General features: G+C 40.6%; 1 long non-coding RNA gene and 1 pseudogene across 2 annotated transcripts in view; one reads left to right on the top strand and one right to left on the bottom strand.

Annotated features, from left to right (window-relative positions):
* Window positions 1-20,870, top strand: part of LOC104982018 — a 90,926-nt gene that overhangs the window by 15,751 nt on the left and 54,305 nt on the right. The gene's annotated exons all lie outside the window — the stretch shown is intronic.
* On the bottom strand, window positions 5,182-6,545 carry LOC104982016 (annotated as a pseudogene). Its single transcript, XR_824457.1, has one exon. The product of XR_824457.1 is annotated as a voltage-dependent anion-selective channel protein 3 pseudogene (transcript).

Below are 20,870 nucleotides of genomic sequence, written 5' to 3'. Positions count from 1 at the left end.
CTTTGGCATAGTCAATAAAGCAGAAATAGATGTTTTTCTGGAACTCTCTTGCTTTTTCCATGATCCAGCGGATGTTGGCAATTTGATCTCTGGTTCCTCTGCCTTTTCTAAAACCAGCTTGAACATCAGGAAGTTCACGGTTCACATATTGCTGAAGCCTGGCTTGGAGAATTTTGAGCATTACTTTACTAGTGTGTGAGATGAGTGCAATTGTGCGGTAGACCATTCAACTTCAGCTTCTTCAGTGTTACTGGTTGGGGCATAGGCTTGTATCACCATGATATTGAATGGTTTGCCTTGGAAACGAACAGAGATCATTCTGTTGTTTTTGAGATTGCATCCAAGTACTGCATTTCGGACTCTTGTTGACTATGATGGCTACTCCATTTCTTCTAAGGGATTCCTGCCCACAGTAGTAGATATAATGGTCACCTGAGTTAAATTCACCCATTCCAGTCCATTTTAGTTTGCTAATTCCTAGAATGTCGACCTTCACTCTTGCCATCTCCTGTTTGACCACTTCCAATTTGCCTTGATTCATGGACCTGACATTCCAGGTTCCTATGCAATATTGCTCTTTACAGCATCGGATCTTGCTTCTATCACCAGTTGCATCCACAACTGGGTATTGTTTTTGCTTTGGCTCCATCCCTTCATTCTTTCTAGAGTTATTTCTCCACTGATCTCCAGTAGCATATTGGGCACCTACCAACCCGGGGATTTCCCCTTTCAGTATCCTATCTTTTTGCCTTTTCATACTGTTCATGGGGTTCTCAAGGCAAGAATACTGAAGTGGTTTGCCATTCCCTTCTCCAGTGGACCACATTCTGTCAGACCTCTCCACCATGACCCATCCATCTTGGGTGGCCCCACACGGCATGGCTTAGTATCCCCATATTACACATGGGCAAAATAAGGCAAAGAGAGGTTAAAGAACTTTCCCAAGGTGACCCAGCTAGTAAGAGTCAGATCTGGAATTTGAATCTAGGCCATCTGGCTCCAAAGACACACATATGCCCTCTCTATTGACATAAGACAGATTAGCAGGAGAAAAACAAATGTAACTTCATACTTGTGGGAACCTCACATAGACATAAGAGGGTCACAGACAGTCAGGTAATTGAAGCTTGTATGTCATTCTGAGCTAAGGAGAGAAGGTAGGGGTCTGGGCTTCAAAGTGAAGGAAGGTAATTCATAGGAAGATGGGAAGAGCAAATGTTTGGTAAATAAATTATTGCCCTGCCATGAAGAGACAATGGGGACATAGAGAGGACTTTGAAGCTCCCTGCCAGCTTCCCATATCTTTGGCCCATATTCTTTGTGGTTATCTTTGGTGATAGTTCTCTTCCTAGACTAGGCCCTCTATCTAAGTTGTTTTAGGCATCGAAGGTAGAGGTATTATAAAAAGGTCTTCCTGAGTCTTTTAGGCTTTTATTGATTTCAAGTCAAAATAATCCAAATGACAAAGTGGCATGTTTTGAGGAAGCTTGTTCTGAACCTCTTCAATATCTAGCCAATCCAATTCTTGAAAACATTAGTTTCAACACCGACTTTTTTTTGTATCAATATTATCTTTGCTTTGTTCCTGTATAACTCCCCATCCCACCCCCCATACGTGTTCCTTGATGAGAGCTGAGGTGTGGAAAGGTCCTTAAATGAAAATTATCCACACACCCACTGCCCACCCCCATTCTATCTAAATTCACAACAGACCAACACAAGCTGAAACATTTAATTTTAATACCAGGCTATACTCTTAACAAAATTAAATGTAAACTAGAGAAAGATAAGAAACCCTAAGGCATTTAAATATTAAATGAAGCATCCCAGAAACCGATATTCAGAATGTTTTTCTTGGCAACTGGGAACTTTTTTCACTCTGAGTCATAGCAGAATAATGTGACTTTCTTCCTTTTTAAAGTTTGGCTAATGGGAAGGGGAGGTGGAAAAGGAGATTTTGCATAACTTTGAACACAGGTGCATTCTCAGGAAGATCATTTTTCAAAAAGACCACAGATAGAAGTTGAAGATCTGCAGATTGATTTCCCTTTTAAAAAGCAATTTTACTGAAGTATATTTTACCTATAAAAATTAAGTATACAGTGACATTGCAACAATCTCATTAAGACAGTCTTAGAACATTTTCATCACTCCAATAAGATCCTTCCAGTCCTTTATAGTTAATCCCCATTTTCACCCCCAGCCCCAGGCAACCACTGATCTACTTTCTGCCTCTATTAATTTTATATATATTTCCCTTTTCTGAACTTTCATGAAAGTGAAAGTTGCTCAGTTGTGTCTGACTCTTTGCGACCCCATGGACTATACAATACATCAAATTCTCCAGGCCAGAACACTGGAGTGGGTAGCCATTTCCTTCTCCAGAGGATCTTCCCAACCCAGGGATTGAATCCAGGTCTCCTGCATTGCAGGCAGATGAGCCACCAGGGAAGCTCTAAACTTTCATATAAATGAGGAAATCAATTTCTTGAAAATATGTATGCCTACTTGGAAAGTCTTTGCTCAGGTATTGTTCTATAGTATTCTCTGGCCAAGTGGGTGGGACACTTGGTAACATGGGGAAGAATATATATCTGTATAAAATATTCTGTTTACACATATTCTTCTTACCTTGGTGGTGAGCCCCAGGTGCTTTGCTTGATGCCTGGAGAGAATCTCAGTGACACTGACAGCTGTCAGGTGTGCAGGACCTCAGTGTCTGGGCAGCTGGCCACTCCTCTCTGTGCTTTAGCTCAGGCCATGCCTTTCTCCTCCTCCCGGGACACACCCAACAGATCGCCATGCTCTCTTTCCAGCCATTACTTTGTTGAGTCGTCAAAGCCCCATACCAGGTATTTAAAGACACCAAATCATATTGTGTCCATCAGACTAGGCCTCTTAAACACCTTCGTTACCATCACAGTGCACAGTGACCTCTGTGAATTTCTACAGCACTGTACTCATTTGCTTCCAAGACCACTGTTCCTTTTCTTGTATTTTGTGTTAACCACTGTTCATTCAGTCGTCCAAGTCAGAAACCTCAGAATCAGCCATGATTCTTCCTCTCACTTCTTCCACATCCAACTGTCACCAAGTCCTGCCAAAATTATATCTGCTCTGTGTCAGCTGACCTCCTCCTCATCCCACTGTTACTTTATCTCACTGAGGTGGTCATGTATCTTGCCTGGAGTAGAGTTGTAGCTTCTTTTCTGCTGTTGCTTCCAAACTAAGCTGAGGTGATCTTTCCAAGATGAAAATCTGATCAAGTCCATCTCGTTGCTAAAATTCAACAATGGCTCTCCATCAACTTTTTTCTTTTTTCAAATTTTATTGAAATATAGTTGATTTTTAACATGTTAATTTCTGCTGTACAGCAAAGTGATTCAGACACATACATACATATATATTATTCTTTTTCAATCTTCTTTTCCATTATGGTTTATCACAGAAAATTGAATATACTTCCCTGTGCCATTCAGTTGTTGTTGCTTAGTCACTAAGTTGTGTCCAACTCTTGAGACCCCATGGACTGTAACCTGCTCAGCTCATCTGTCCATGGGGTTCTCCTGGCAAGAATACTGGAGTGGGTTGCTATTTCCTTCTCCATCTCCACTGACTTTTATGATAGTTTAAATTCCTTGGCTTCTAAGGCTGGAATTTTGTTGATCTGTCCCTGGCCTGTTTCTCTTTGCCATCGCAAGCTCCTTTTACAAGAAACGTAACACTATCCCTGTATTTCTATACTTACACTCTCCTCCTCTGGATTGCTCCTACTCTTTGCTCCAGACTCAGCACAGGCATCATCTCCTCTGAAGGTGATTTGTCTGCAGGGAAGGCTTCTTAGATACACCTGTTTGGTGTTTCCAACCAAACCCTCTGTCTCAGCCCTGTGTTTTCTCCCACCCCTACTCAGGCTGATAGCATCTTAAGGGCAGAGTCAATATTTTATACCTCTCCAAGGTCAAGTTTGCATATTTTGTTCAAAGTTCTCTTTAAAAAATGACATTTCTCTATCCATGCCTTGAGCCTCTTATGGCATCACGAGTCTTGTGTGTTGAGACCCAAAGAGTCAAAGCATAAGATTCAGCTGGAGGAATCAGATGTGTGGTCGAGCTGATGTTGTTTTCTATTACAATCAGCCTTTTTCTTCCAAGGAGGGTCCAATTGCCTTTTTTTTTTTTTTAAATGTGCTTACTGTGTATCAAACTCAGATTCATTAAGTATTTTCATCTTTATAAACATCCATTGAGGTAGGTGATACCATCCCCATTTACACATAGGGAAACCGGGTCATAGAGAAGTTAAATAACTTGCCGAACCACATATCATTACTGTCCCTTAGTAATGGGATTTGTCTCCAAGCCCCATGCTCTTAACTTCTAAGGTATCTATTAATATATTTATATAGCTCTGTGTGTGTGTGTGTGTGTTATTGGTTCAGTAATGGAATAGATCAAATGTGAGCTTAAATACTTTTGATTTCTGACCCAACACATTTATGGACATAGGAGGGTATCTAAGTGTGGACTGAAGATGAAAACTGTGGAGCCTCTTTCCCCATCATGCTTTCATTTAGGCCTCCGTAAGCTCTTATTCTTTTCCTGGTGTCCATTCCTAATTCCTTGGAATAGGAATTATACCTGGAATAATTCTGTTCTTTTTCAAATATTGCATGTCTAAGTCTTATCAGCAAAGATTCTGCAACCAGTTTTAGAGTCAGACTTAAACATACAGAGACAATCCTTCTGTATCAGGCAGTTTCTTGCCAAAGTATGCCTAGTATAGTTTGCCTTTTCTGGCTATGAGTCCACATATGCTTGTTGTTGTTGTCATTGTTTTTGGGTTTCTTTGGCTGTCCAGAATGTGGGATCTTAATCCCCCGACCAGGGATTGAACCTGTGCCCCTGCAGTGGAAGCGTGGAGCTCAAACCACTGGATCACTGGGGAATTCTCCACCTATGCTTTTTTTTTTCAATTTATGTTCCAAATGTGATGGTTTCTTTTATTTTACTGTGATGCAAAACCAAAGATTGTACTACCGTACAGGGACCAATATATTACAAGGTCATGAAAAAGTGGTGTGGGACATGCAGAACATGATGGACAACTGGAGGGTCGGGTCATCTCCTCTGTAACATGACACTACACCGTCGCTGAGGAGCACATTGATAATAAGCCTGAGGAGCTGAACTGAGATGTGGCATGAACGTGATAGCTTCCGGGCATGCCTTCAAGCACCTCCCTTAGGATGGACTCAGTACCTAAGCTTCAGTGTGGGAAGGATTACAATTCTTTGGAAGAATAAAAAGTTCACACTTTTGAATTTCACAGAAGAATTTTAAGGCCAAAACATAGAGGGTTCATTTCTCTTCACCTTCAGGGACAAAGCTGATGCTTTATTCAAAGCCACATTAAACTTGTAGTTCAAATCCCAGCCCGAACTTGTGCCCTCCTGCATTAAATTTCTTTCCATTGATTAGAGTTGACAGGATCAGTTTCACTCCTGGTCAAAGGGTCTGAGTGTAACCCAGTCCAATCAGGCTGGCATTGTTTCCTTTAGCACAGAGAGAAGTTCTACAGTCCAGCTTGTACTTAGCAGCAATGCCGAAGCGGGTGTTGTTACTGCTGGCTGTCCGTGCGAGGTTTATTGACATTTCAATCTTCTCATTCACCTTCTGGTAGATCGACCCTCCAAACTCAGCGCCATCATTCACATGAGTGTGCAGCTGGAAGTCTGCGGCCTTGTAACCCAGGGTGAAATTATTCTGTGACAGTTTGCATTTGTCTGTGTCAAAACTCATCTGATAGCCAGCAAGCCAACCTTCAAAGGCCAACACAGCCCAGCCATAGATGGTTGGTCCAGAAAAATCTACATCAATATTACTGCCAAGACTGAAACAATCCGGTTTATAGGAGGCCTTCAATTTCCCACCCTTCTTTCCTGTGCTTGGTACAAATATGTTATCAAGAGTCAGTTTCAACCCTTCAGCCAACTTATTCTCCCAAGACATTTCTGTCCCAAGAGTATTGTCTGTGTTCCACTTCTGGATGAAGGTCAGTCCATAGTTACAGATTTGTATTTGGTCTCTAGGTTGCCTGATGCTTTCCCCGTATCAGTGTAAGCATGACCAGAAGTAAAGAATTTCATTCCACTACATGATTTGGTTCTCAGGTCTATTTTGACCATGCCAAATCCATATGCTTTGTTGAAGACATCTTTGGCAGCCTTTCCTAGGTCACAGTAAGTCGGTGTGTTACACATATCGCCAACTGGAGGGCCTGTCCACTCCGCCAGGAGGGGTCTGTCTACTCTGCCAGGACACCACTGAAGCCCCACCTATGCTTTGGAGAGGAAAAGTGATTTACGTCTTTGACAGGTTATTGGCATTAGAACCTATTCTTGCAAGTATTTGTTTATCTTTTTGATTATTTTATTCAGAACAAATAATAATATGATTCAGGTCATGAAGGTATAACTCCGTGTTCCTGCCCCAAGAAAGAACCACTTTTCCCCATCTTCAGGCAGATATAGGAATATCAGATTCAATGATATGATATTGACTCCTGGGAATATCATATAAAATTATGTATAAATATATAATTATGTCTATACTTACACAGATAAACATAATATATATGTATATATACATGCATACACTGTAATTTTTTATTTAATAGTTCTCATCCCATTTGCTACATCTAACATTTTATTTTTCCTATAATTGCTTTATTTTCCATGGTTCTTGATGGGGCAATTTTTTCCTTCTATTCTCTCTCTGCCACCAAATTTATCTTTAGCTTCACCTCTATGTCTCTGAACATATAATCAGCTAGGAACTCATGTAACTATATAACTTGGTATATTTATATAAATGTGCTTCACACTACATACCACTTTGTAACTTGTCTTTTTTCATGTTATAAGGTGTCCTGGAAATTTTTTGTGTCAGCATTTAGTATATTTACCTTATTTAATAGCAATTCTGTACTTTTTGACTGAGGAACTCATGAGAATATACAGAGATGAGCAGCCGTGTTTCAATCTTGCAGTAAAGCTGATGTCCAAGTGGGTATTGGTGCTCAGGTTGAACAAAAATCAGATTGTAATGGGACCTGCACTTGGCTGTCAGGGGAATTTTGCTCCTCAGAGCACTTAGCGCTTAGACAGTGAACAAGCCAGAGGGCACGGGAACCTGTCACACTGACACACTGGTAGCAGGATCTCAGGGAGGCCACTCCCAATCTTTCTATCTGCAAGGAATGCTTGAAATATTTTTCAAGGGAAGGTCTCAAGTAATTCCGGCATAAACACTGTTACAGCAGAAGTGATGGTTTACTACTATGACAGTAAGTTACAGATATAATAATCCAATATTAATAGTCATGTTCTTTTGCGTAGAGAATGATGCTTCTTGTGGATCTGTTTACTATAGCCAATTTATTACCCTACTCTTTTTGTGTGATTTCCCCTCCCCACAAAGGATATTTACTCTATTACAAGTCAGTAGTGCACACATTTTCATTGGAAAAGACCCTGCTGCTGGGAAAGATTGAGGGCAAGAGAAGAAGGGGTTGACAGAGGATGAGATGGTTGGATGGCATCATCGACACAATGGACATGAGTTTGAGCAAGCTGCAGGAGATGGTGAAGGATAGGGAAGCCTGGCGGGCTGCAGCCCATGGGGTCACAAAGAGACAGACACGACTTAGCAACTGAACAAGTACACACAAGGAGACTTTGGTTTTCCCCTTTAAAAAAAAAAAATCCTACTTGATTAAAAAAAAAAATCTTAGCCTGTCACGGTCTTTGTAGACCGGGACCTGGGCACTGGAGTCGATGAGAAGAAGGACACAGGGGACCCAAGTCTTGAGTGAAACAAGGGTACTTTATCTGCAGAAACGCATGCTTATATATCTTCAATAAAATGACTACTCAGCCATTGAAAAGAATGAAATTCCACCAGTTGCAACAAAATGGATAGTCCTTTAAGTAAAAGGTCACTGAAGAGAGTCACTGAAGGGAATCCAAGCAGGTGCTCTTTCCCATGATCTCAGTCCTGAGAACTGCGTGCAGTTCTGCTTGTTCCTGCTTTCCAGGAACTGATAAGAAAAAGAGAGTCCTTGAGAAACGGCACACAAAGGAAGAAAACATACTGGATCCCTTAAAGTTGAACGTCCCCTGACATTAGCCAAGTAGGTCTAAAAGTTTTATCATAGAGTCATACTGTAAGAAATACTAATGAGATATGGTACATGGTATTTAATATATGCAAGAGTAATTATCTATATTTAAAGCCAGAAAGGTTGTTTTTTTTTTTTTTTTTGCCAATTTGTCTTGAATAGAATCAGGGAGCTAAAGATTAAGTAACCTTACTTGAAATTAATCTCTTTCTTTCCTTCTCATAAATTTTAAAAACTCTTAAGGCAAGCACAATACATTTCTGTTAATACCTGACTTAAACCAAAGTAGGGATTCAAATTTTGAAAGGTCAATTTGATAGATTTAACTTAAACAAGGGTAGTAAAATTATTTCAATTAATATTATTTATAATATAAAAAAAATTTTACAATTTTATTTTTTTTTATTTTTATTTTTTTTATAACTTAACCGGGTGCCTGAAAAAGAGGGCCACTCGTACACCCGGCCTCGACTTTCCGCGCAGGCGCAATCTCCCTTCTCCACTACAATTTTAAATAGTAAAACAATTAATCACAAGCCAAAGCAATATGAATAAAAATACCCTAAGACACTATTTTATTAAGACTGAAAAATGTTCTCACTTACTGACATGATCAGGCTCAAATAAATTTTAGCAATTACGAAGTTATTATGCACACACATAAATTTCTTCATCTCTTTTGTACACCTATATGTGCATATAATGGAGAAGGAAATGCAACCCACTCCAGTATTCTTGCCTGGAGAATCCTGTGGACAGAGGAGCCTGGTTGGCTGCTGTCCATAGGGTTGCACAGAGTCGGGCACGACTGAAGCGACTTAACATGCATGCATTGGAGAAGGAAATGGCAACCCACTCCAGTATTCATGCCTGGAGAATCCCAGGGACGGTGGAGCATGGTGGGCTGCCGTCTATGGGGTCGCACAGAGTTGGACACGACTGTAGTGACTTAGCAGCAGCAGCATGTCCATTTAAATATTATTTTTGAAGCTAAAAAGAAAGAATACAGTCTATGTTTTTCATTTAAAACCTGTGCTTGCTTTTTCACTGCACAAATACTCAATTCTGGGTCAAACTTGTGATACGTGTACAGAGATTTCATTTTCTGTTTGTTTTCTGTTTCTGAGATGTTTCCTGTCCTTGTTCTTGATGCTCATTAAACAGAAGAAAGCTTGCTTGCACATTAAGAAGTTGAAAATTAAGCAGAATGTTCGTTGCTTTTCAATGAGTGGTAGGATACTCTTCTCTCACATAAATCCAGAACTTTCTAGGGCAGACTAGTGAATCTCATGTGATTTACTTCATTCAGTTCACAAAGTTCTTCCTCTTTCCTCAAAGTCAAGTTCTCAAGATATGCAGAAAATCCAGATTCAGACACACGATCCTTCACCCAGCTATATGCTTATTTGGAAAGGAAAGAAATACTGCAAATTTTGTACTTATGAAGACTGTTCTTCCTGGATATTTTCAGTAAGATTTGAGACTTGTTTGGGCTTCCCTGATGGCTCAGATGGTAAAGAATCTGCCTGGAATGCAGGAGACACAGATTCGATCCCTGGGTTGGGAAGATCCCCTGGAGAAGAGAATGGCTACCCACTCCTGTATTCTTGCCTGGAGAATTCCATGGACAGAAGAGCCTGGTGGGCTACAGTCCATGGGGTTGCAAAGAGTCGGACACAACTGAGTGACTAACACACTTGAGACTTGTTAGATGGTGAGCAATTTAACCACAAGTTTAAATTTAACCATTGTCCAAAAATGATGTCTGGTCTTTGCACCCAGATTCTGGGAGGTAATTTCTAAGCCCTGGAATGTTACGCCCGATGGAGTGTCTTTGTTTGCATGAGAGCCTTGGGCCAGTGGAATGGTAACATTGTGACCTTCTATGGAGGCTGGAAACTGAGATCAGACATGTTTCACTCAACCATGCCTACACGATGGGGTCCCAGTGAAGACTCTCCATGCTGCTGCTGCTGCTAAGTCGCTACAGTCATGTCCGACTCTGTGCGACCCCATAGATGGCAGCCCACCAGGCTCCCCCATCTCTGGGATTCTCCAGGCAAGAACACTGGAGTGGGTTGCCATTTCCTTCTCCAATGCATGAAAGTAAAAAGTGAAAGTGAAGTCGCTCAGTCGTGTCTGCTTAGCGACCCCATGGACTGCAGCCTACCAGGCTCCTCCGTCCATGGGATTTTCCAGGCAAGAGTACCGGAGTGGGTTACGAAGACTCTACATATCAAGGCTTATTTGAGATTCCCTGGTTGGCAATACTCTGCATGTACTGTCATCCATCCATGCCAGGGAAGTGATGCTGTCTTCCTTCATGGGGAGAAGAAACCCCATGTGGCACTTTTCCTGCACTGTGCCCTATGTGTCTCTCCCCTTGGCTGATTTTAATCTGTGTCCCCTTCCTGTAATAAACTGTGAGTATAACAGCTTCTAGCAAGCCCTTTGAATTCTTCTAGGAGAAGGCAATGGCACCCCACTCCAGTACTCTTGCCTGGAAAATCCCATGGACCGAGGAGCCTGGTAGGCTGCAGTCCATGGGGTCGAGAAGAGTCAGACACGACTGAGTGACTTCACTTTCACTTTTCACTTTCCTGCATTGGAGAAGGAAATGGCAACCCACTCCAGTGTTCTTGCCTGGAGAATCCCAGGGATGGGGGAGCCTGGTGGCTGCTGTCTACGGGCTCACACAGAGTCGGACACGACTGAAGTGACTTAGCAGCAGTAGCAGCAGCAGTGAAGTATTGAAATTTGAGGCTCTCCAAAATTGCAGTTGGTGTCAGGAGTGAGGGTGGTTTTATGAGCTATTCCCCCAGCTTCACATTTGGCTAATTTTGCAGTTGAAATCTGGATTGGGATTTGCTAGATCAACCCTGACTTACTGAAACACATGGTTTGGGAAGAAAAAGGCTGAGAGGGCAGGGATTGACAAACCTTCAATTCCTGGATGGCTACCAAGTTATCCACGGTATGGAACTAAGTCAGCACTGTGATCAGTCGGTAGAGGTAAAAGTTATTATTGGAATTTAGAAATGGTAGACTCAGATGCTGAGGAGTTGGCTCACTGGGTACATAAGGAAATGGAAAATAACAAGGAGCAAGTTACATATACAATTCGTGGTTATTATTATCTGTAATGGAGAAGACTCTTGAGAGTCCCTTGGACTGCAAGGAGATCCAACCAGTCCATCCTAAAAGAGATCAGTCCTGGGTGTTCATTGGAAGGACTAATGCTGAAGCTGAAACTCCAATACTTTGGCCACCTGATGTGAAGAACTGACTCATTTGAAAAGACCCTGATGCTGGGAAAGATTGAGGGCAGGAGGAGAAGGGGATGACAGAGGATGGCATCACCGACTCAATGGACATGGATTTGGGTGGACTCCGGGAGTTGGTGATGGACAGGGAGGCCTGGTGTGCTGTGGTTCATGGGCTCGCAAAGAGTTGGACGTGACTGCGTGACTGAACTGACGGAACTGACTGCTTATCTGTAATAGCTAAACCGGAAGTAGAAGAGTGACGGAGTAGCATCTGATGATGAACCAAGTTCAGATCCAGCCAGTCTGAGATGTGGTCCCTAGCCTTAGGGCCACTTCTGAAGGGAAAATTTTTTGCTGGGACAGCAGACGGCATGTCTACAACCTCTGGTCACTAAGAAGTTTGTCCAAGTTGGAAGACAGCAAGACCAAGAATCTACTGAAACCAGAGCGTAGAGTGTGAAGAAGTCATCTCCCACCTGCTGCAACTAGAGAAAGCTTGAGCACAGCAACGAAAACTCTGCAGTCAAAAATGAAACAAGCAAATAAATAACTAAAAATTTAAAATAAAAGATTGTGAGAGTCACTGATTTAGGGACAACATCCTTGGCTTAGAATATTGCAAAATGGAAGAATACATTTTTGTTGATGTAGTACCCACAGCTCACTACTAAACAAATACAGATATCTACGTATGAACCATTCGCACGGGAGATTATTCCTAAACCAATGGACTGGATAAAAGCTGTGATAACACTTGTTTACTCTGAAGAAGGGGGATTATTCTTCCTATAAATGCCTAGTGGGGCTCACCTATGAAGGGGCTGATATACTTTGTATGCAAACCCTGGTGGATTAGTTTTCTGATGATCATGTTATTTACCTCAGTTAACAAGCTACTGTATTAATTTGTACCACTGAGTCACATTTCTTCAGCTCAAGGAACACACTCATCCTCAGAGTAATAGTTTGATAGAGAATGTACTCAGTCACTCAGTTGTGTCTGACTCTTTGTGACCCCATGGATCATAGCCCACCAGGTTCCTCTGTCCATAGGATTTTTCAGGCAACAGTACTGGAGTGGGTTGCCATTTCCTCTTCCAGGGGATCTTCCCAATCCAGGAATCCAACCCTCATCTCCTGCATCTCCTGCACTGGCAGGCAGATTCTTTACCACTGAGCCACCTGGCAAGCCCTTGATAGAGAATTGGAACAGGCACCTGAACACTGATTGCCTAAACTAAGCAGGAGATAGAGGCAAGAAAGGCTGGTTTATGTCATCATAAGTGTGTACTCAGACTAACGGGGTGGATTTGGAGGACACCCACTAGAGAGTTTCCTATAGAATGCTTCCTATGGGAGGAGAATAGTATGATCCAATGATTTTTTCCCATATCACCTCAACTTTTTTCTCTTTTCTACACGTCGACTTTCTTTTTTCCTACCCCATGTAATGATCCCAGTAAGCTGGGACTTTCATACTTACCTACTCTCTTCCTCACTCTCAAGTCCAAACAGGAGCAGAAACACTTTAAGATCTCCTTTTACAACATGATTTTTCCAAAGATTTCATTTCCTTTTAAATCTTGTCAATTGAAACCAAAATATTTTTCCCCAGCCATTCATTGGCTTGTTCATCTGGCTCATGTGATTAAAAGGGTCTTCTAGGTAGATGGGTTTCTGCAGTCATTATTATCTTTAAAGTGAAGTGAAGTGAAGTCGCTCAGTCGTGTCCAACTCTTTGCGATCCCATGGATTGTAGTTCACCAGGCTTCTCTGTCCATGGGATTTTCCAGGCAAGAGTACTGGAGTGGGTTGCCATTTCCTTCTCCATATTATCTTTAAAGCACTCAGCAAAATCTGGCCCAGGACTTTCTGGAACATACTCCAGGCATTCACCTTTGAGCTTAAACACCCTGACCATCCACTCCAGTATTCTTGCCTGGAAAATCCCATGGACAAAGGAGCCAGGCAGGCTGTAGTTCTTGGGGTTGCAAAGGGTCTGACACCCCTGAGCTACTGAGCATGCACAGCACCCTGTTAGAAGTCTACCTCTGCTGAGCCCAGAGGCTTCACTATGTAACAGAGATTTTTGTATGTTCTTTGTTCAGGTTTAACTCCAGCTTCAAAGACACTCTTGAGTGACCAGGTCATTGTTTATAAAGTTGTGAAAGTGTTAGTCTCTCAGTTGTGTCCAACTCTGTGATCTCATGGACTGTAATCTGCCAGGCTCCTCTGTCCATAGAATTCTCCAGGCAAGAATACAGGAGTGGGTAGCCATTCTCTTCTCCAGGGGATCTTCCCGACCCAGAGATTGAACCTGGGTCTCCTGCATTGCAGGCAGATTCTTTACCATTTTTAAAAAAATTTAATTTATGTTATTTTTGGCTGCATCATGTCTTAGTAGTGGCATGGAGGCTCAATAGTTGTGGCGTGCCAGCTTGGTTGCTCTGCAGCTTGTGGGATCTTAGTACCTGACCGAGGATTGAACCTCCATCCCCTGAGTTGGACGGCGGATGGATCCCTAATCACTGGACTGCCAGGAAAGTCCCAAGTTGACCATTTTTGTACCACCATCCAGAACTTTTTCATTTGATCTCCTAGACTTTTTGACACCATCACCTTTCTGGGAAGAAAGCAGTGTGTTGTGATTATGTCAGGACTCTCTCGTCTTACACAAGGGGCAAAGCATTTTATGAAAGCCAACCGTCCACAGGGCACCATCAGTACCAGTGCCAATATCCTCCGAGATACACCTTTCATTTCCAGATACTGAACAAAATAGGAGATTTATCTTGGCTTTTGATTGTCTCAGGTACCACTTTGCAGTAGAAAATTTTTCTTGAATTTTACTGTTATTTACCCATTAATGAATGTTGTAGCATGACATTCATTGGTGAAAGCTGTCAACTTACCAACCTGGATACAGAAGAGGTTGTTTTCAGTTTATTACATAAAAACCTTTTTAGGATCATATGAGAAGTCATAAATACATCAATGTATCCTGCTACGGACAGTTTCCAGTGTCTTGTGTCGAGTCTGTCCATGTATTTTACTCACTATAATTTTACACGCTGTAATTAGGAGGTTTCCATATCTCTGGAAATTGTCCTTTTCAGGCAGTAAGTTTCCTACTCCATCACTTTCTTCCTGAGCTGTTTCACTGATTTTTTTTTTTTTGTAAATGAAAGATTTTCTGTTTGCTTTGAGATTCCAGTAGCCATTAGAAATATTCAGCCCTTTTCTGGGTCAAATGGCTGTAATTTATTGTTAAGTGGTTTTTCCATTTAGCTGGAGCTGTTGCTGCATTTGTAAGTTGTTCGCCTCAAACGAAGCATAGTGCACTAGGATGACTTGGATTATCAACATGTGTAAAATCCATTGTGGGGTAGTTTTCATCGTAAAGAGGAGTTTTTTTTTTTTTTTCCCCTTAGGTCATTTTTTTTGCAATGGTGCAGTGGAATGACTCAGAAGATTGTAATTCTTCATCATTTATCAGAATTGCCCATAGGGCTCAGCCTAGAACTCTCCTCTTCCATCTCACACCTTATCTTCAAAAATTGCCAGTAACATACAAATGCTAGTAAAGTATAAAACAGAATGAGAGAATTGCAAGAGACAGAAAAATCCACAGTACAATTCAGTTCTTCTTTTTTTTTTTTTTTAATGTTTATTTGGCCGCACTGAGTTTTAGATGTGGAATGCGGGATCTAGTTCCCTCACCAGCGATTGAACCCAGGCCCCCTGCATTGGGAGTGTGAAGTTTTAGCCAATGGACCACCAGAGAAGCCTCCTCAACCCCAGTTTTCTTTAATATATATAGGTACAATTCACTTCCAGGCTACGTAATCCAAGTTTTGTGACATTTGTAACAGCAAACCTCTTGTAGGGCAGCTGGGGGACATGAAAACTTCCTTCTGATTTTTTGTTAGCCCTGTAGAGCTCCTTCACCCCTGCCAGATGTTCAGCGGTGTGTCGGGGAAGGTTGGAGAGGAAATCCAGAGGGCGAGGCTGACATCATCGGTTTGTGCGATACACAGTGCTAACCACCTGTCAATGTCCTTCTCTATCACAAATCCAAAACTGAGATGCGTTCAACCAAATGACCACATGACCACATGACCAAATGACCACAGTTCTACCCTCACTGCCATAGGAGGTTTCAAAAGCACTCTAATTAAATTGCTAATGGAGCTGCTCTGTCACTGGCCATCACTGGCCGGTTTCAACATCACCCAATTTGCAAAGTTTAAGACACGTTTATGATTATTTTTCAGTCTTCATCTCTCTTGGACACTTGATGGAGAAACTCAAACTGAGAGGTTTATAAGTACGCTCAATTTTGCCAGCTTAATAAACAATGACACCCTATTTTGAAATGTCTCCAAAGACCCAGATAATGATCAATTTTAACTGAAATTATGAATTTCAGTTAGCTGGGAAGTCCCTTCCCTGATGTGACCAGAAAGAACTAGGTGTGTTTTGTCAGATCTCATGACCAGTCTGGGCTGCTCACTGGTGTAGCTAAGAGCTCCCACTAAGCGAAAGGACCCAGCAGGCTCTGCTGGGTGCTTCCCCCTTGGAATGGACCTCAGCTGGGCTACTATTTCTACTGCCACCAACACCCCTGCCACCTCTTGGTTTAACTTCCTTGTTCTGCCTTAAAGTGGCAACTGTCTCAATTATTCCCCTTCTCCCTTTTACCTCAGACACTTCAATCAGCCCTCTCAGAAAAGCACTTGAACTTTCAAGTGACAAAATAAAATTTAATATCTGTTCCCAGAAGCCATAAAGGAACAGATTGAAAAATTTGTGTAAAAATTTGAACTTCTGTTTGGCAAAAGACAAGACAGACTGTGAAAGTGTAATTGCAGAACATATGATAAAATGGCTAATTGCCTTAATTTGCAAAATAACCCTCATGCAAATGAATGAGAGAAAGTAAAACAACTCAGAAGAATATAGGCAAGTTATAAGAACAGACAGTTCACAGGAAAAGTATAAATGGTTTATAAAATTATGGAAACATATTCATCTCATTCATATTTAAAAACATGGAGATCAAAACATCAATAATCTTTCAACTTTTAGATCGGAGAAAAAGAAAAGCTTCATAATATCCAGAGCTGGCAAAATTATGGGGAAGTAAGTACTTTTAGATGTTTTTTGATGGGGCTTTATTTTGTTGCAACTTATGGGAAAGCAGTTTGGTGATATCTATCAAATATTTAATTGTATGTATATTTTGACTGTGTGGATTGAGAAATGTCACTACTTGGGGTTTACATTGTGAATATGCTTGCTAAAATTTCCCCGAAATTTATGTGCAAAATGTTTGCAAGATATTGTTTAATAGCAATTTGAAAAGTGAACTTGTTTAATAGCAAACAACTTAAAAAGCAAATTTAAATATCTATTAGTAGGACACTTAAGTTGAAGGATATCAATATAGTATCGCTGTTAATAAAGGAGATAGGTTTGTAGGTGCTTAAAAGGATGTGTCCAAAATAGATTCTGAAGCAAAGAGAAAAAGGTAGAGAATAATGTGATAGAAATTAAAAAAAAAAATGTGCTAGTAAGTGATCCAGTATTTTTCTACAAAATGTGCAATACACACATTCACATTAGCAGCAGATGCCATGAAGAGAAAAACTATGGAGGAAGGAAGATTTTATTTTTCATTTCAAACCTCCCTGTTCTCTTTGAGGTTTTCCCTTTGTTTTGAGGGAACTTTGTTGTTTTTTAAAAAAACTTTTTATTTTATGTTGGAGTATGGTTGATTGACAAGGTTGTGATGGTTTGAGATGTACACCAAAGTGATTCAGTTATGCATATACATGTATCTATTCTTTTTCAAATTCTTTTCCCATTTAGCTTGTTACATAGTACTGTGCTATACAATAGGTCCTTGTTGGTTATCCACTTTATTTATTTTTATTATTAATTAATTTTATTTTATTTTTAAAATATAAATAATTTGTTTCTGCATGAGGGCTTTCTTGAGGTGCTCAGACTTCTCGTTGTGGTGGCTTCTCTTGTTGCAAATCACAGACTCCAGGGTGCTTGGGCTTCCGTAGTTGCAACTCATGGGCTCAGTTTTGTGATGCGTGGGCCATTTGTGATCCTCCTGGACCAGGGACTGAACACGTGTTTCCTGCATTGGAAGGTGGATTCTTAACTGCTGGACCACCAGGGAAGTCCCTTGGCTTTGATTTTGTAGGTCTTTTTTTCCTTCTCTTCCTCTTTTGTTCTCTTCTCTTGTGGTTTGATGACCATCTTTAATGTCGTGTTTGGGTTGCTTTCTCTTTTGTGTGTGTGTCTATTGTAGTTTTGAGGTTTGCTGATCCCATGAGGTTTTGATATAGCAGTCTATATGTGTGCAAGGTTATTTTAAGTTGCTAGTCTCATCTGTGCCTAGTGGCAATCCTTAAGCATTTGTTGAAAAGCTGGCTTGGTGGTGCTGAATTCTATTAGCTTTTGCTTGTCTGTAAAGCTTTTGATTTCTCAAAAAAATCTGAATGAGAGCCTTGCTGGGTAGAGTATTCTTGGTTGTAGCTTCTTTCCCTTTATCGCTTTAAACATATCATGCCACTCTGTTCTGGCCTGCAGAGTTTCCACTGAGAAATCAGTTGATAACCTTATGGAAGTCTCCTTGAATGTTCTTTGTCATTTTCCCCTTGTTGCTTTTAGTTTTTGTCAGTTTGATTACTACATGTCTCAGTGTGCTCTTCCTTGGGTTTATCCTACCTGGGACTCTCCGTGCTTCCTGGACTTGGGTGACCATTTCCTTTTCTACGATAGAGAAACTTTCAGCTATTATCTCTTCAAATAACTGCTCAGGTCCTTTCTCTCTCTCTCTTCTCCTCCTGGGACCCCTATAATGAGAATGTTGGTGAGTTTAATGTTGTCCCATAGGTCTTTGCCTCTTTCCCCTTACAGAAAACCATCCAGTTCAATGTATGTGCTTTCTTTCAGTTGTACGTGTTCTTGTAAGATGTTATTGTCTGTTGGGTATGGTATATTTATTTATATAAGTGATATGTGCTCTAAGTCTCATTATTTCCTTCCTGTTTTTACTTGGCGTGATGCATATTGCTCTGGTATGTGTAATTGTTGCTTCTAACTGTAGTACAGTACTCCTTATTTTCCAATTGGGTCACCTCTAGCTCCTTACCACCACAAACAGTGGAATAAACCTTCTTAGTGATGTCATCCTGTGAATTTAAGTGGAATTTTTTTTGAAACATATATCCAGAAGTGGGGCTTGCTGGCCACGAAATGCAATGACATATAACTAAGAACTGTCTGATTGTTCTCTAGCCTTTTTGCACCAGTTCACACGCCCACCAACTGTATAAGAGGTCCTACTATCCCCACATCCCTGCCAATACTTGGTTGCCGATACTTGGTATTCTCAGCTTTATTATTTTTGCCAGCTTAGTAAAGTAATATCTTATTATTTTAAAAACTTTGTATTATTCTGATAAGTAGTAAGTGTGAGCTTCTCTTCACATGCTTGCCAGCTTTTTTAATTTCTCCTTCTGTAAATCATCTTTTCATTTCCTTTGCCCATTTATCTTTTGGGGTTCCTGTTTTTTAATCTTTTAAGAGTTCCTTGTATATGTTAGATATTCATTTAAAAAAATAAGTTTTAGATAGAACAAATAATGTTTAGTTTGTCATCTGTTTGTCAACTTTGATCATGATGTGCTTCAGTGAATACAATTTCTTAATTTGATACAATTAACTTAATTAGCTTTGGCCTTATAATTTCTTCTTGTACTTTTCTTTAGAAGTCCTTCCTTGCCTCGTATGTCAGAAAGACATTAATCCACAATATTTACCATTAGCTTATAACCTTTTGCCTTGAGGTCTTTAATTTTTTGGAGCTCTCTGTACACGTTAGAAAGTAGGGAATTCAGTTTTATTTTTCTCCCTGTAGTGAATCAGTCTTTCCAGCATCTTCTTTTAAACAACATGTGCTTCCTTTGTCATTAAATTGTGATGCAATATTTACTGTATATCTAATTCTCATCTGTGGGTGTAAATTGTTTCTCAGTTCTTTGCTCCATTGTCCATTTTTTATTCTTATGCCCGTATCATACAGTATTTAATTTTTTTATCATGAGATATAACACAAAGACAAATAAGGCATAAATCTACCACTTAATGATTTTAAATGAACACCCAGCTAATTATTACTCAGGTTAAGAAATGGACCACTGCCAATAACCCAGAAGCTGCTGCGTGTTGCGTGTCAGTCATGATGTCTTTCCACTATTCTTAAAGTAACTACCAATCCCAAAGTAACCACCATCCTAACACTTAATCATTCCCCTTCTTTAAAAACTACTTTATTCCATCCCACTGGCTTTCAAAGTCAGATTCCCTGGGTTTGAATCTGACTGTATCTTTGCTGGATCTCCAGGTTGGGAAGCCTGACGTGGGGCTCAGAACCTTCACACCACTGGGAGAACTTCTTTGGTATTATTGTTCTCGCTTGTGGGTCACTTATCTGGTGGATATGGGATTTCATTTTATCGTGATTGTGCCCTTCCTACCGTTTTGTTGCAGCTTCTCCTTTTTCTTTGAATGTGGGGTGTCTTTCTTTGGTGGGTTCCCGCATCCTCCTGTCGATGGTCGTTCAGCAGCGAGTTGTGATTACGGTGCTCTTGCAGGAGAAAATGAGCACCTGTCCTTCTACTCCACCATCTTTGGTGCAGCCACTGTGGAGAACAGTATGGAGACTTCTTAAAAAACTAGAAATAGAGCTACTGTATGAGCCTGCAATCCCACTCCCAAGCGTATATCCAGAGAAAAACATAATCTGAAAGGATACATGCGCCCAAATGTTCATCGCAATGTTCACTGCATTGTTTGTAATAGCCAAGACGGGGAAGCAACCAAAATGTTCATTGACAAGGAATGGATATAGAAGATGTGTGACATACCTACAATGGAATATTATTCAGCCATTAAAAAGAATGAAATAATGCTATTTGCAGCAATAAGGATGGACCTAGAGACTGTCATACTGAATAAAGTAAGTCAAAGGAGAAATATCATTATGACATCCCTTATACGTGGAATCTGCAAAGAAATGAAACAAATGAACTTACTTAAAAGCAGAAAGATACTCATAGTCTTAGAGAACAAATTCATGGCTGCTGGGAGGAAGGATGGGAGGAAGGGATACTTGGGGAATTTGTGATGAACATGTACATAACTGCTATATTTAAAATGGATAACCAATAAGGACCTACTGTATAGCATATGAAACTCTTCTCAATGTTACGTGGCAACCTAAATGGCAGACGAGTTTGGGGGAGAATGGATATATGTATTATGTATGGCTGAGTCCCTTTGCTGTTCACCTGAAACCATCACAACATTGTTAAGCAACTATACCTTAATACAAAATAAAAA

Source organism: Bison bison, unplaced genomic scaffold (assembly GCF_000754665.1).
Source record: "Bison bison bison isolate TAMUID 2011002044 unplaced genomic scaffold, Bison_UMD1.0 scf7180017864526, whole genome shotgun sequence".
NCBI classification, from domain to species: domain Eukaryota; kingdom Metazoa; phylum Chordata; class Mammalia; order Artiodactyla; family Bovidae; genus Bison; species Bison bison.
This window is presented reverse-complemented; position numbering and strand designations above follow the sequence as displayed.